Genomic DNA, 13249 nt, shown 5'->3' with positions numbered 1-13249 from the left:
CAGGATGAGGAGAAGGAGATAAAGAGAAAGGTGAAGGAGATGGGAGGGAAAGAAGTATGCACAACTAAGTAAGTAATTGTTTGTTGACCGTATTATATCCAGGGTCAGAGTGCCATAATGGGAATCTTAAATCTTTTTTTTTATCCAGGTGCAATAATATATGTGTCCTCATGTCCTCTTGCCACTCCTGGCTGATGTCTCACATAGAATGCCTCAGGGCCAGCTTTTTAAATCCACCTAGGCATGCTGTTTCTGATGAAGGTGCAACTAACCCTAGTGTTTGCTTAGAGAAAGAAAGTACTGATTGGTAACTTGGCGAGATATTTGACAGCCACTTGAGGAATAAGTCAAGAAATAATGTTTCCTACATGAAGAGTGATCAGTGGGCTGGCTGTGAGTTCTTGTTAAAGATTGCACTAGTTAACTTAGTCATCAATGTAGCCATTTTACCTCTATGTGTGAAACTGTCACAGAGGTTCTGTATCTTTCGGACTAAAACGGCACATGAAGCACTTACCTCTAAATAGGAATTCTGGTTCTGTGGAAGCAGGAATTGTCACTCACTTTAACTGACTCTGAATTCTGAATTGAAAAAAGTGTTCCATAGACATCTATGGTTTAAGCCACAAATAGTTGATCCTAATTTAATATCAAGCTTTGGAGATTTGACTCACTTTTGCTTTGATTAAATATTGAGATTCTCAGGTCTCAAAGAGTTCGTGTCTTCTAATTGTGCTCAAAGTTGTATTAAAGTAAAGGCTTACAATAAAGCTCCTTTTGAATAAGTCAGAAAAACTGGACTCTACCTTTTTTTCAGAAATTCCATTTCCTGTGATACCTCGAGTTCCCATTTTTTACAACTTATATTGAAGTTTTAACCATTTGGAATAACTCCCTGGATTTGTAAGGTGTTTAATTGGCATGTTTTGAATTGTTTATAATTGTTCATTGAATATTATGACTAAAAGCTTTAAGGCTTGATAGGGAATAAAGAGAGAAGTGGAATATCTCAAACTCATCTTACTCATCATTTTGAGATCTTATTTTCAATAATGTGCAAAATATGTGAGAGACTAGAAAACATTAACTTATAAAATACTGTAAAAATAATTTCTCCTTCTGGAGAAAAACACATGAAACTCAAGTAGTTTGATTTTATAATGCCTCAGATGATTACATAACTACTTTCAAATGATCACAAAAAATTTTAAATGAAGCTTTTGGGAGTAGGCTTAACTTATCTGACAGAGTGGCTTGATTATGAGAATTCATCTCTGAAAATTTTGGGTCAGGGACAATACATGTGTCAGCAAAGCAAGAGAAAGTGCTCATGTGCTTCTAACAGGGGCTCAGCCATTTGCAGAGTTCTGCATCTGTAAGAAGGTCACATCACCGCTGGAGAGGCAGAAACTGCACAGTTTTCACAGGAATGACTAATGTCTTTTAAGAAGTAGTACTGCCTCACAGAAATGAGCAGGCAGTGGTCTTTCATATTTGATACTTTCTTGTTTTCTTTTTCCTTTTTTATTTTTTTAACGTATGATAAAACTTACAACTGAATAGGCCCAGCAATAGAGAAGCAGAATGGATGATAACAGAGCTTTCTAAACATTGGTTGATCATCTCCACCCACCACCTAATCCACACCACAAAACATAAAGCATATAATTAATAATACAGAGCATCCAGCATCATTAATTATAATATAGATCTCAACTGAGAGTTTAAATAAAATTAGATTGAATTTCTTACCCTGTATCCTGTGGAGAGTCTAATGGCTCTGCAAAGAATATCTGTAAATTGGGCAGTTGGGGGTGGGGAGGGAGGGTTACATATTTATAGTCATCTGTGTTATTCAGAGTTCTCCAGAAAGACAGAGCCAATAAGATATCTATATACAGTCATGTGCTGCATAATGGCTGGGGTCATGAGGAAACACATATGCAGCAGTGGTCCCATAAGATTATAATGGAGCTGAAAAATTCCTGTCATCATAGCCATCGTAATAGGAAACATGTTATTCACATGTTTGTGGTGATGCTGACGTAAGCAAACCTACTGTCATACAAGACTATAGCCAGGGTGCATAGTAAGCTATACCATTTAGACTTGTGTAAGTACACTCTATGATGTACCCAGAAGGATAAAATCGACAAATAGTGCGTTTGTCAGAATGTATACTGATTGTTAAGAGATGCATAACTGCAGATTGATAGATAGAAAGACAGATAGAAAGATAGAAAGAAAGACAATAGAAAGATGAATGAGAGGGAGTTTATTAGAGGAATTGGCTGATGTGATTATGGAGACTGAGAAGACCCATGACAGACTGACTGCAAGCTTCAGACCCTGGGATGCTGGTAGTGTGGCTCAGTCCAAGTTCAAAGGCCTCAGAACCAGAGAAGCCTATGGTGTAATTCTCAACCTGAGGCCAAAGGCCTGACAACCTGGGGGACCACTAGTGTAAGTCCTGGAGTCTAAAGGCCACAGAGACTGGAATTCTGATGTCCAAGATCAAAAGAAAAAGAGTGTCTCAGGGCCGAGCCCATGGCACACTTGGGAGAGTGCAGCGCTGGGAGCGCAGCGACGCTCCTGCCGCAGGTTCAGATCCTATGTAGGAATGGCCGGTGCGCTCACTGGCTGAGTGCCGGTCACGAAAAAGACAAAAAAAAAAAAAAAAAGACAAAAAAAAAAAAGAAAAAGAGTGTCTCAGCTCCAGGAGATAGAGAAAAATCACCTTTTCTCTGCTTTTTTTTTGGTTCTCTGGATGGTGGCTGCCCACACTGAGGGTGGATCTTCTCCACTCAGTCCTCAAACTCACATGCCAGTCTCCCCTGGAAACACCTTCACAGGTACACCCAGAAGTAATGCTATCCCAGTTCTCTAGGTATCCCTTAATCCAGTCAAAGTGACATCTAAAATAAACTATCACATCATCTCTAGCTAAAAATTCCAATATTGATGGAAGTCTTTAACCAATTTATGTCTCATTTCCTTGGAGCTATTCACTTCTCTTTGCTTTCTGCAAATCTAATGGAGGAAACCACATCCTTTCCTTGATTTGTTCTTCAGAACTTGCATACAAGGTATTTGCATGGTTAGCAAACTTCAGTGGAAGTTTGGAATGACAAATGGAATATAATGTACTTTGAGGCAACAAATTTAAAGTTTATTCATTAAACAAGAACATAACAGGTACCTGCTCTGTGGCAGACACTTCTATGGGCTGAAACTATAGCATTAAATAAAGTGTAAAAAAGTCCCTGCTTTTAATGGAACTTAAATCCGAGTGGGGAAAGATAGACTATAAACAAATACATTTGTATGTAATATATCAAATAGTATAAAGAAAAATAAGGCATGGTGAGAAAGAGTATAGGGTTATTTAGATCAGGAGTCAAAGTAGACCTCTCTGGTGATATTTGAGCTGAGCCCTGGAGGAAGTCAGAGTAGAAAGGCCAACACAAAAGCATGAAGCAGGAGCATGCATGGCTTGTCCAAGGAACCAACAGGGGGCCACTGAGGCTAGCCGGGAGTGGCCAGGGAAGAGAAAGAAGTCAGACAGGCAGAGGTTAGAGTTTTGGACTGCATATACAGTGAAGCATTGTCTGTGGGCAGAGCCTTCTGAGAACACTTTAGAATACAGGAATCAGACAGTTTCTGACGGTCAAATTGTTGATAACTAGAATTGCTCCTGAGTGCCACCCTGCTTTTCCTCTTCAGCATTCTGCATGACTCTCTTGTCTCCTCATACCTCTGTGGTGGGGCCCATCCAGGCTGTGGAGCAGGCTCTTCCAGTGAGATGGCTGGCCGGGCTTCACCGGCCTCACAGCTGTCAGCATCAGCTGATCCATGCAAATTAGCGTCAGTCTTAAGAAAACTGCACAAGCTTGAGGGCGCTTGGCTCAAGGACAAATCAAGAGGTGTCTTTTAGCATTGTTCCAACTACCTAAATCTGCATCTTTTGTAAGCTGTGTTTTTTTCTTCCTAGAGGTGGTTGTTCACATTGCTCTAGAGATAATGTGTCTGTACATCAGTATCATAAAGAGCCAGGGCTGAATCAGTAAAAAATGAGCTGCTTCATCTGAGCAAAGGTTTGGTGCCAACCTCTCCCTTTGAGACTGAGTGGCAAGCAGTTATCACCTCACAAGTACTTTTTTAATATAAAAAGCAACTGTACATTGTTTTTGCCTTGTATTTCCAACTTTTTAAAGTTGTTCTTCAGGATTCTTAAAAGGACTGTTATGAAAGCATTTTTAAAATTTGGAAAATTCAATGTACTAGAGTACTTCAAAAAGTTTGTGGAAACATACAATTGAAAGATAATACGAATATTTCCATAAACTTTTTGAAGTGCCCTCGTACTTATTGGGCACCTATGTGAAAGTATTGTTACTATATGCTAAAATCTAAAGTCATGTGAGTTTTGTTTTGCTCTTTGTTTGTTTATTTTTTCTTCCATAATGGACCATGTTATAATTTAATAGTTCTCAAGAAAGTAGCTGGAAGAGAGTTGGAGGGAGGATCCTTATCGAAGATGGTAGGGACAGAGAAACAAGGTGGACCTGCAGGGTGGACAAACCATCAGGGAAGTTCCAAGGAGCAGATGATAGCAGAAGGTGCATGCTTACGCTGACAGCTGAAACAGTGGTTAGGAAAGGGACAGAAGGGATAACAGAGAAAACTATAGAAAAACCACGGGAAATCTGACTACGAGGACAGGAATGTAATGAGAGAGCTTAGAGTTATCATGTAGGATGCCTTCTCTTAAAAAGACTGAAAGGATAAAAATAAACTTTAATATCAGAGGAATTTGAGCTAATGCATAGAGTATCAAGGTATGAATTCCAGCACTGTAAAAAGATAAGCCTATTAACTGAGCTGAGGTATTGAAACATGTCATACCCAGCATTATTCCAGGTGTATGGATAGAACTATAAAGAACAAGGTTTTTATGTTTTTGTTTTGTTTTATAGCTCTTGGCTTGATTTGAAAGACATATTTTTTAAAAAAATTTTATTATATAAAATGATAATATTATGGTAAAAATAGGCCCCAGGGTATTATGGAAATGTTAACAAGGAGAGGATTATCTTTGCTTAGGGGTATTGACAAACTAATCCTGGTAAATATTGAAGTCTTTTCTCTGAAGTCACATGACAGATGATGAAAAAACAACTAAGATATGTCCACAATTGCAAAAATTAGCAACTGTGGGTAGAATTTTTAAGGACTATTAAGTATAGCTTGGGGAAATAAGTAACTTCTTCATAGAAGGAAGAGCACAGGCTATAGCATCAGATAAACATTGAGAGACTTATAACCTCAACTTAGCAGTCTGTGCATTTGTAAATCAGACAGTGCAAAGTTCCACTACTTTCAGTAAATGGAATTTCCCATCTTCCAAATTGTTAGAAAATTGGGGTATTGATATTTCATCCTGTTATGGTATATTGATACTCTATTTACATGTGTAGATGGAGACATAGGGAAAAAATTTATCACAAATTTGAAACAATGCTTTCTGGAAAGAGTATTATAGAGTGATAGGACTCCTATTTATTTATAATAGCTACCATTCTTGGTATGGCAAAGAGGGCTCTTAATTTATTACTTTAAAAAACATATATTTTAAGTTAAGACTTTGGATTTTGCAGCAGAAACATGCTTTACAAATCAATATGTGTATTAGTTTTGTTACTGTATTAGCTAAACATTAATGTCTAGTCCAAAGTTTTATAGGAAAGCCAAATGCAAAAAAAACTAGACTATTGGTTTCCAAATAAAAATCTATATTGCTTAGCACTATGTTAGTGTATAGTGCCAACATTATACACTAATGTTATAATGTATTAGGTAACATTTTTCAAAGGAGTGTGGTAATATTGTAGTGAGGAATAACTAAAAAAATATTGGGAAATCTGTCCTCTGAAAATAAATTGAGGAAATAAAGTCTCTATCCAGGTAAAGCACAGAGTTAGTTACTTGAACCTACTCCCTATGTCTAGTGTGCTCCTTGGAAATAAAACAAAGCCAAAACATAGAGAATATTGGGTTCTATTGATAAGTCTATGAATTACCCATAATAAAGGGAAGTTTCTCATAGTGGATTTAAAAGGGAGTTATTGAAAAAGACATTTTAATTGTTCCAAAGATATTTATTGAGTCATAGTATATGCCAGACAATTTACTGTGTGGCAAAGACACAATGGTGAGGATGGCAGATTGTAAATTCCGTATATGATTGCAACAATAGCTCCCATTCTACACGCTGTTCTTAAAATGTAACTTGCACATTCTTCCCATAGAGAGGTGGGGGTCTATGTTTCCTCTTTTGGAATCCAGGCAAGCTTGTGACTATGATGTAAACAAGGCTATATAAAAGGTTAGGTCATGAAGGGTGATACAGCTTCTGCCTGAATGTCTTGGAAAGCTTGCTCTCAGAATCAAGTAACCCCATGGAGAGATCCACATGAAGAATTGGCAGCTAACCCCAATTCTCCAACCACATGCATGAGTCATCTTTGAGTCTAGCCCAAGTCAAGACATTGCAACTGGCATTGCATGGAGGAAATAAATTTTCCCCACTGAGGCTGCCTATATTGTAGTGTTGTGAGCAAAATAAGTGATTGCTGCTGTATTAAGACCCTATCTTTGGGGATGGTTTATTGCACAGCGATAGTTAACTGAAACAGTGAGAAGTCAAACAGATCCTCCTCCTGAAGCTCACAGTGAATGGTGAATGAAACTAAATAAGCAATTATGATATAATGTGAAATTTGTTCTAGTAACAGAAATGCATAATGTACAGGTATATTTGGGGGACGGACTTTAATGTTCAACAGTAACAGCTTCAGAATAAGTAGCACCTATGGTGACACCTACAGAATGAGTGAGAAATGTAAGCAGCATATTTTAGAAATGGAAAAAACAGTTATGTCTTGTGTGGTGTTGGGGGTTAGCAGAATGGGAGAAAAAAGAATAGGAAGAGAAGAATTATGCAAAAGCGAAGTGAAATCAGGTCAAGAAGTTTGAACTTTATCCTAAAAGAGATGGTGATCCAAAAAAATCTTTTAATTAGCTAAGGACTCAGACAAGTTTGCATTTTAGAAAGGTTAAGGACAGAAAGGAGGCAAAACTAGAAATGTGTAGATTAGTTAGGTAGAAACAATAATCCAACTCTTCTCTACCTGCAGGGTTTCTCATCTTGGTTAATGGCAACTCGATCTTTCTAGATGCTCAGACCAGAAACCTTAGAGGCATCCTTGACTCCTTTTAAAGCCTCCATCCAGTCTATTTACAAATCCTGCTTTATCTACCTTTAAAATATATCTAGAATCTGACCAATTTTTTCCCATCTGCTTACTGTGTTATTTTTCTTTTTTCTCAAAACACATATCACCTCATAATATACTATATAATTTATTTATTTATTATGCCTAGTGCTCATTTTCTGTCTTTACTTCTACCTGCTTCCATTCCTGGGAAAATGTGAGGAAGGACAATGAGACCAGGAATCACAGGTTTACTTATGTAGCAAATTACCTTGAAAAGTATCTGGCACATAGTAAGTACTCAAGTATTTGTTGAATAAATGAATAAATTAGCAAAAGATGACAGAGATGGAGGACTGTCTCCCATTCATTCCACAGCATCCTTTATAATTTTTTTTTTTAACAAAACAGATTTATTATTTTTGAAATTTTCGAACACTTCTGGAGGTCAAATTTTCTTTTTCTTTTTTTTTTTTTTTTTGCAGCTGGCCTGTACATGGAACTGAACCTGTGACCTTTGTGTTACAAGCCTGTACTCTAATCAACTGAGCTAACTGACCAGCCCCTGTTGGATTTTTAAAATCAAGGTGTCAGCAGGATTGGATTCTCTAGGGGATTCTCTAGGGGAGAATCTGTTTCTTTGCCTTTCCCAGCTCCTGGAGGCCACCTCATTCCTTGGCTTATAGTCCCTTCCTCCATCTTCAAGACTAGAAGCGTAGCATCTGCACATCTCTCTCTGACCTGTTCCTGCTGTCACCTCTCCTTCTCCCACTCTGACCTTCTTCCCTCCCTCTGATAAGGACCCTTGTGATGACATTGAGCCTACTCAGATAATCTAGCATAATCTCATCTCAAGATTTTTTTTAAAATTTTTATTGAATCATAATTGATTATACATATTTTTGGGGTTCAGTGTTGACATATGTTAATCAAACCATTATTACTAGCATATATATTGTTACAAATTGTACTTATTCTTTATGCCCCTTGTCCAATCTCTCCCTATCCCCCTCTCTCTCCCTCCTCCCTCCACTCTAATTACCCTAGATTTTTTCTCTCCTTCTGAAAGAATAATGGTTACTCTGTTGATTTGTTGCCTAGAATCTGTCCAATGCTGAGAGGTGTGATCAGGTCCCCCAATATTATCATAGAGCAGATGCTTCTTCTGTCACTCTGGAATGAGCTTTGTGGAGAGAGACATCCTCTTCTTTTCTTTGGTCTCTGCTGGTGACTCTCCTTGTGTCAATGTACTCCAGTGGCTGGTGGACCATCTGCATGGTACTTGTGGAGTCTAGCTGCTTTCCTGGCAGCAATGGTTATTGTGGTGGCTGTGGTGGGCCACCCACATGGAGGTGATGTTTTGGGCATGCTCCTTACCTAGTTGGTGGTGGCAATGGTGGTATGCCTGGTTGTAGGTGGAGGGTCCGGTCCCTGACTTCATACCTCAGGATCCCGAGTGGGCCCCCATGGTACTGTTGGTGTGCCTGGTTGTCCCCAGGCTTTCTGGCTTGGTAGCCCAGGGGACTTTTAGTACTTCTAGGTGTTATAGGTGTTCTTTGGTGAAACGAGACCTTTACTATATCAAACTTTGTCTTTGTTTGTGGGTACTCTGTTTTTTCTTTCAGTTCTGTGTTGGATTATTTGCTGTTCCCACCTCTTAAACTCTGCACTGCAACTAATTTGTTGTCCTTTGCTTACTTCTAAAGTGGAGAACTTCCCATGGGGACCAGTACTTGAGCTCTGTTGTTGAGCTAAATTGCAGCTTTGCTGTTGATTCCCTGGAAAGGCTTTTTGTGCAGCTCGGGTTTTAATGGTTGACTTTATAGTACTTCCAGGTTTAGTGAAATCCAATGAACCTGGGTTGTGTAGAAACACTGGTCTGGGCATGGGTCTTTTAATCAAACTACATCCCATGGAATTCAATATTCCTCACCAGTCTCCTCTGAGTGGTCCTGATTGGGGGGCAGATCAGCTGTCCTTGCTGTGCCCCTGTGTTCTCCCAGTGGGACCATCTTCCCCAGTGCCTGTGCTGCAAACACTTTCCATGGGACAGGCTATACACTAATCCCTTGTGATGACTCACTGGTTCCTGAATGGCTCCTATTTTTTAGTTGTCATGGCTCTTTGCTCCTATGTGGGTCCATGGGAACCTTATTAGTGGTCTTGCTGGCCTGGGGGCCACCAAGGCCCTCTTCTCACCTGCTGCCTCCATTCAACTTCATCCAAAGGGTGCAGCTGTGACTTTTGCCGGCTTCTGCTCTGAGCGCTCAGCAGCTCCAGCCTGGAAGTAGCTGGAGAGGCTTTTTCTTTCTCTCATCGTGGCTTCTCTTGCCATCCTGCACTCTATAGGTCTCTCCTCCTCTTCCCCTGAGCTCTAGCGGCCCCAGCTTGGCTGTCATTGCTTTTTAATAGTTGTAAATTAGTTGATTTGTGGGAGAGAGTGATGCTGGGGACCATCTATTCTGCCACCTTGACCAGAACTCAACATCCTTTATAATTTAACACAACTTTTGACTTATCCTTTTCTGGACTGAAATTCTACCACTGCATTGTTTGCATTGTCCTTTCCTTCTCCTCACTGTGATGGTCATTGGAATTTAATCAACTATCAAAATTATCTTGGCTTCTCAGCCAGACCAAATTCCAGATAGAGCATCTCATATATTAATATGTACACCATCCTAGTGAGGAAAATAGGAAGTGGCCTACATAGACATATACAGTGTAAGTGTCTTATTCATGGTCACTTTTTAATCAATATGGAGAAAAACCAGTACTTTAAAGGGCAGGATTTAAATTCAATATATTTTAAGGAATAGATAGGATAATAAAGAGCACACTGATAAAATGAAGTATGAGCAAGCATTGGGTCAGACAAAAACTATCTGCATATATACTTGTAGCAAATTAAAAAAAGCTCTTTCCACCTGTTATATCACAGTTCTGTTTGGTTTCAACCATCCTATATCTGAATTCCACCATTACCTGTTCTACCTGAATACCTCTCGATACCCAGCAGTAAGGAGCGACTCTCTCATCTTTCCTTCAGAATCGCATGACAGTTCATAGTCATCTCGTATTTCAAGTAATAATTCTTCTTTCATTTCTGTTGAGTGTCTGTTGGGTATGTGTTATACATGTGATTGGCCCTAAGAATATAGCAAGAAACAAGATACATATGATTTGTTTGTTCCTGGAAGTTATAGTTTAAGTCATCCAGTAATTAATGGAAGCAGCAACAGTGAACTAAAGTCCAGTTACACGTCTGCCAGTTACTTCTGCCATGCTGTGCAAATACCAAGATATTTCTGGTCTACTGCTGACTCTAGTCTTGGCTCCTTAGGGATGAAAGTAATTAGAGAAAACACAGACATTTTGATTTCTTTAATCTGAGAAGATTCTACTGATCTCATTATTTCTAGTGTATTAATTTTTTTTTTCTTGAGCATTAGTTTGGGGCACTGTTCTAACTGTTGGAATCTGTTGTAAACAAGATACACATGGTTACTGCCCTCATTGATGTTCCATGAGGATATATATATATCACTAGATGATATCCTGGCTTAAGCCTAAACCAGTGAAAGAAACTTTCATGAAAATTTTGTAAGTTCTGATGATTAAATTTTCTCTACCTTTGTCCATTTTTTACCTCCTCTGGGTGCCATGACAAACTACCAAGGGTGGAAGAGCACAGAAGTGGTAAAAATTAAGTGTGAGGACTTTATTGAGTCTTCTCTGCTTTCTTGATATCCATGGTTTGCTACACACCCAAGTTGTTCTGGTTCTAGATATTATCAACCATTCTGGAATTTTCGGTATATAATACATTAAATCTGCCATGTGATCTTAATGCCCAGCCTCTACAAGTAAAAATCCTATGATTTATAGATAGTATATACCAGACAGAGAAAAGTCTATGTCTGTATCAGGAGTGCCACAGAAATAAAATAGTGTGGGAAAATATTCCAAGATAAATAGAAGGGGCAAAAAAGAGAACAAGTCATTTTAAAAACAAAGGGTCATTCAGGCTAAAACATGCTGGAACCATATTTTGCTTCAAACTGAAACAGTATTGCACAATTTGAATAATATATGGCAGATGAGAATTCTACCACTGAACCACCCATGCTAATTTGAATAATATATGGACTGTTTTGAAGAACATTGAAATCTTCCTCTCTCTCTTCCTACTCCCGTGGGTAGCTTCGGTTATCATATTAGGTTTCTCAAAAATATTAAAGTAGTGATAAATTCCTTAAGTTCAAAAGTATTACATAACTATAAAATTAAAATTACAAATTAAATGCAAACAAAGCCATCAAACCAGTACAATTAAAACATCAATGTCAGAGTACTCATGTTTCTGGCCAGACGAAGTCACAAGGAAAAGATTTAGTCTCCTATCTGGAATATGTCTCAAGACAGTGGAAATCAGAAAATGAAAGAGAGTGATCTCTGAGCAATGGAAACAAATACAGTGAACTTTGAAATTGCCCAAACTTGCCACATGAAGAAAATTTGCAGGATGCTAGACAAGGAGAGGGAAGCCAGAGAGAGCCTGGCAGTCTCCCTGAACTGAAGAGACAGAGTTGGGAGTCTGGGTAGGCCAAAGTGGGCAGAAGTTTGCAGGAAAGAATACCAGAGAGCAGAGAGCTAGCAGAGAAAGAACTATTGAGATCTGGGGACAGTTCACCTCAAGTCTTTAGGTGACTACTGATAAGCACAACATGTGAGAAAATTAGCTAAAACTGGTGAAAAGAACCACACAGAGGATTAGAGCAAAAAACTCTGGAGCACACAAGAAAATGAATAGAGCCTGTTTCTGTCAGCCAGAGTGAAAAATGACATAATTAATAGAATATTAGATATCATACTAAAAAGCCTTTTGCTATACTTTGTCTAGTCCAGCCCAAAAAGTTTAAAAGCAATATGCAAAAGGATCAAATTGTTTCCAAATAATTGTGTCCCAGAACAAACTCTAAAATAGTTCTAGGAATACAGATGTATCCTGCACCCAGTAGGTAAAATTTGCAATGTCTGATATTGCACCAAAAGTCTTCAGATATGCAAATAAACAGTGTAATAGACCAAAAAGGAGAAAATTTATAAAAACCCAGAAATTACAGAAGTGATAGAATATTCGCACCCATAGGCAAAACTAAAATAATACTTATCAGATTAAAAATTCCCAAAGGCTTGGAATCACATTTTATAATTTATTTTAAATCTCAATGGGAGAGACACCTATAGTATACTCAACCCATCACTGAGGATGACATAAATGTTAATTTATCAATAACCTGTATGATGTAATAATAATGTTGAAAAAAAATTGGCATACTGTTTTACAAAGTACTTTCACATATATTATCTTTTTAAATCCTGATATAAAACTTGAGAACAAGCTATTTACAGAGAATCTAATGCTAAGAGAGGTTAAATAGCTGTCTTCATATTATAGAGCTAGGACTTAAGTACTCTGATTTACTTAGTCCTTTCCATATATTATATGACCTCCCTGTTTTATTCTGTAATGAAATCTCAAGTAAGAGAGAAGAGCTGATGTTGGATAATGTAGATTTATAAGCTTTATAAAATATAAATTTACATTTTATAAAATATAAATTTTACAAATAAATAAATTGAACATAATATAAAAATTTTAAAACTTAGAGTGGTCATTTTTTTACATAGATTATAATCCTGATATTTTGAGTGCTTTTTGGCTCTATGTTAAGCTATGACTTTATGTTTTCTATAGCAAATATTTAATTTAATTTAATTTAATTTTTTAACAGCTGGCTAGTATGGGGATCTGAACCCTTGATCCTGGGATTACAAGGCTATACTCTAAACAACTGAGCTAACTGGTCAGCCTAACAAATATTTTAAACAATGTTGATTTATTTTAGGTGGTGGACATTCTGGAACTCTTAGAGGGTCACTATAATAACTCCTTCCAAGCTTAGCTGATG

General features: G+C 37.9%; 1 pseudogene; it reads left to right on the top strand.

Moving 5' to 3' along the window:
- The first annotated feature begins 4537 nt into the window (after positions 1–4537).
- Positions 4538–13249, top strand: part of LOC134385689 (heterogeneous nuclear ribonucleoprotein A1-like) — a 35494-nt pseudogene continuing 26782 nt past the window's right edge.

This window comes from Cynocephalus volans, chromosome 9 (genome assembly GCF_027409185.1).
Source record: "Cynocephalus volans isolate mCynVol1 chromosome 9, mCynVol1.pri, whole genome shotgun sequence".
Classification (NCBI taxonomy): Eukaryota; Metazoa; Chordata; class Mammalia; order Dermoptera; family Cynocephalidae; genus Cynocephalus; species Cynocephalus volans.
The sequence above is the reverse complement of the archived record's forward strand: the minus strand, read 5'-3'. Positions and strand labels throughout refer to the sequence as shown.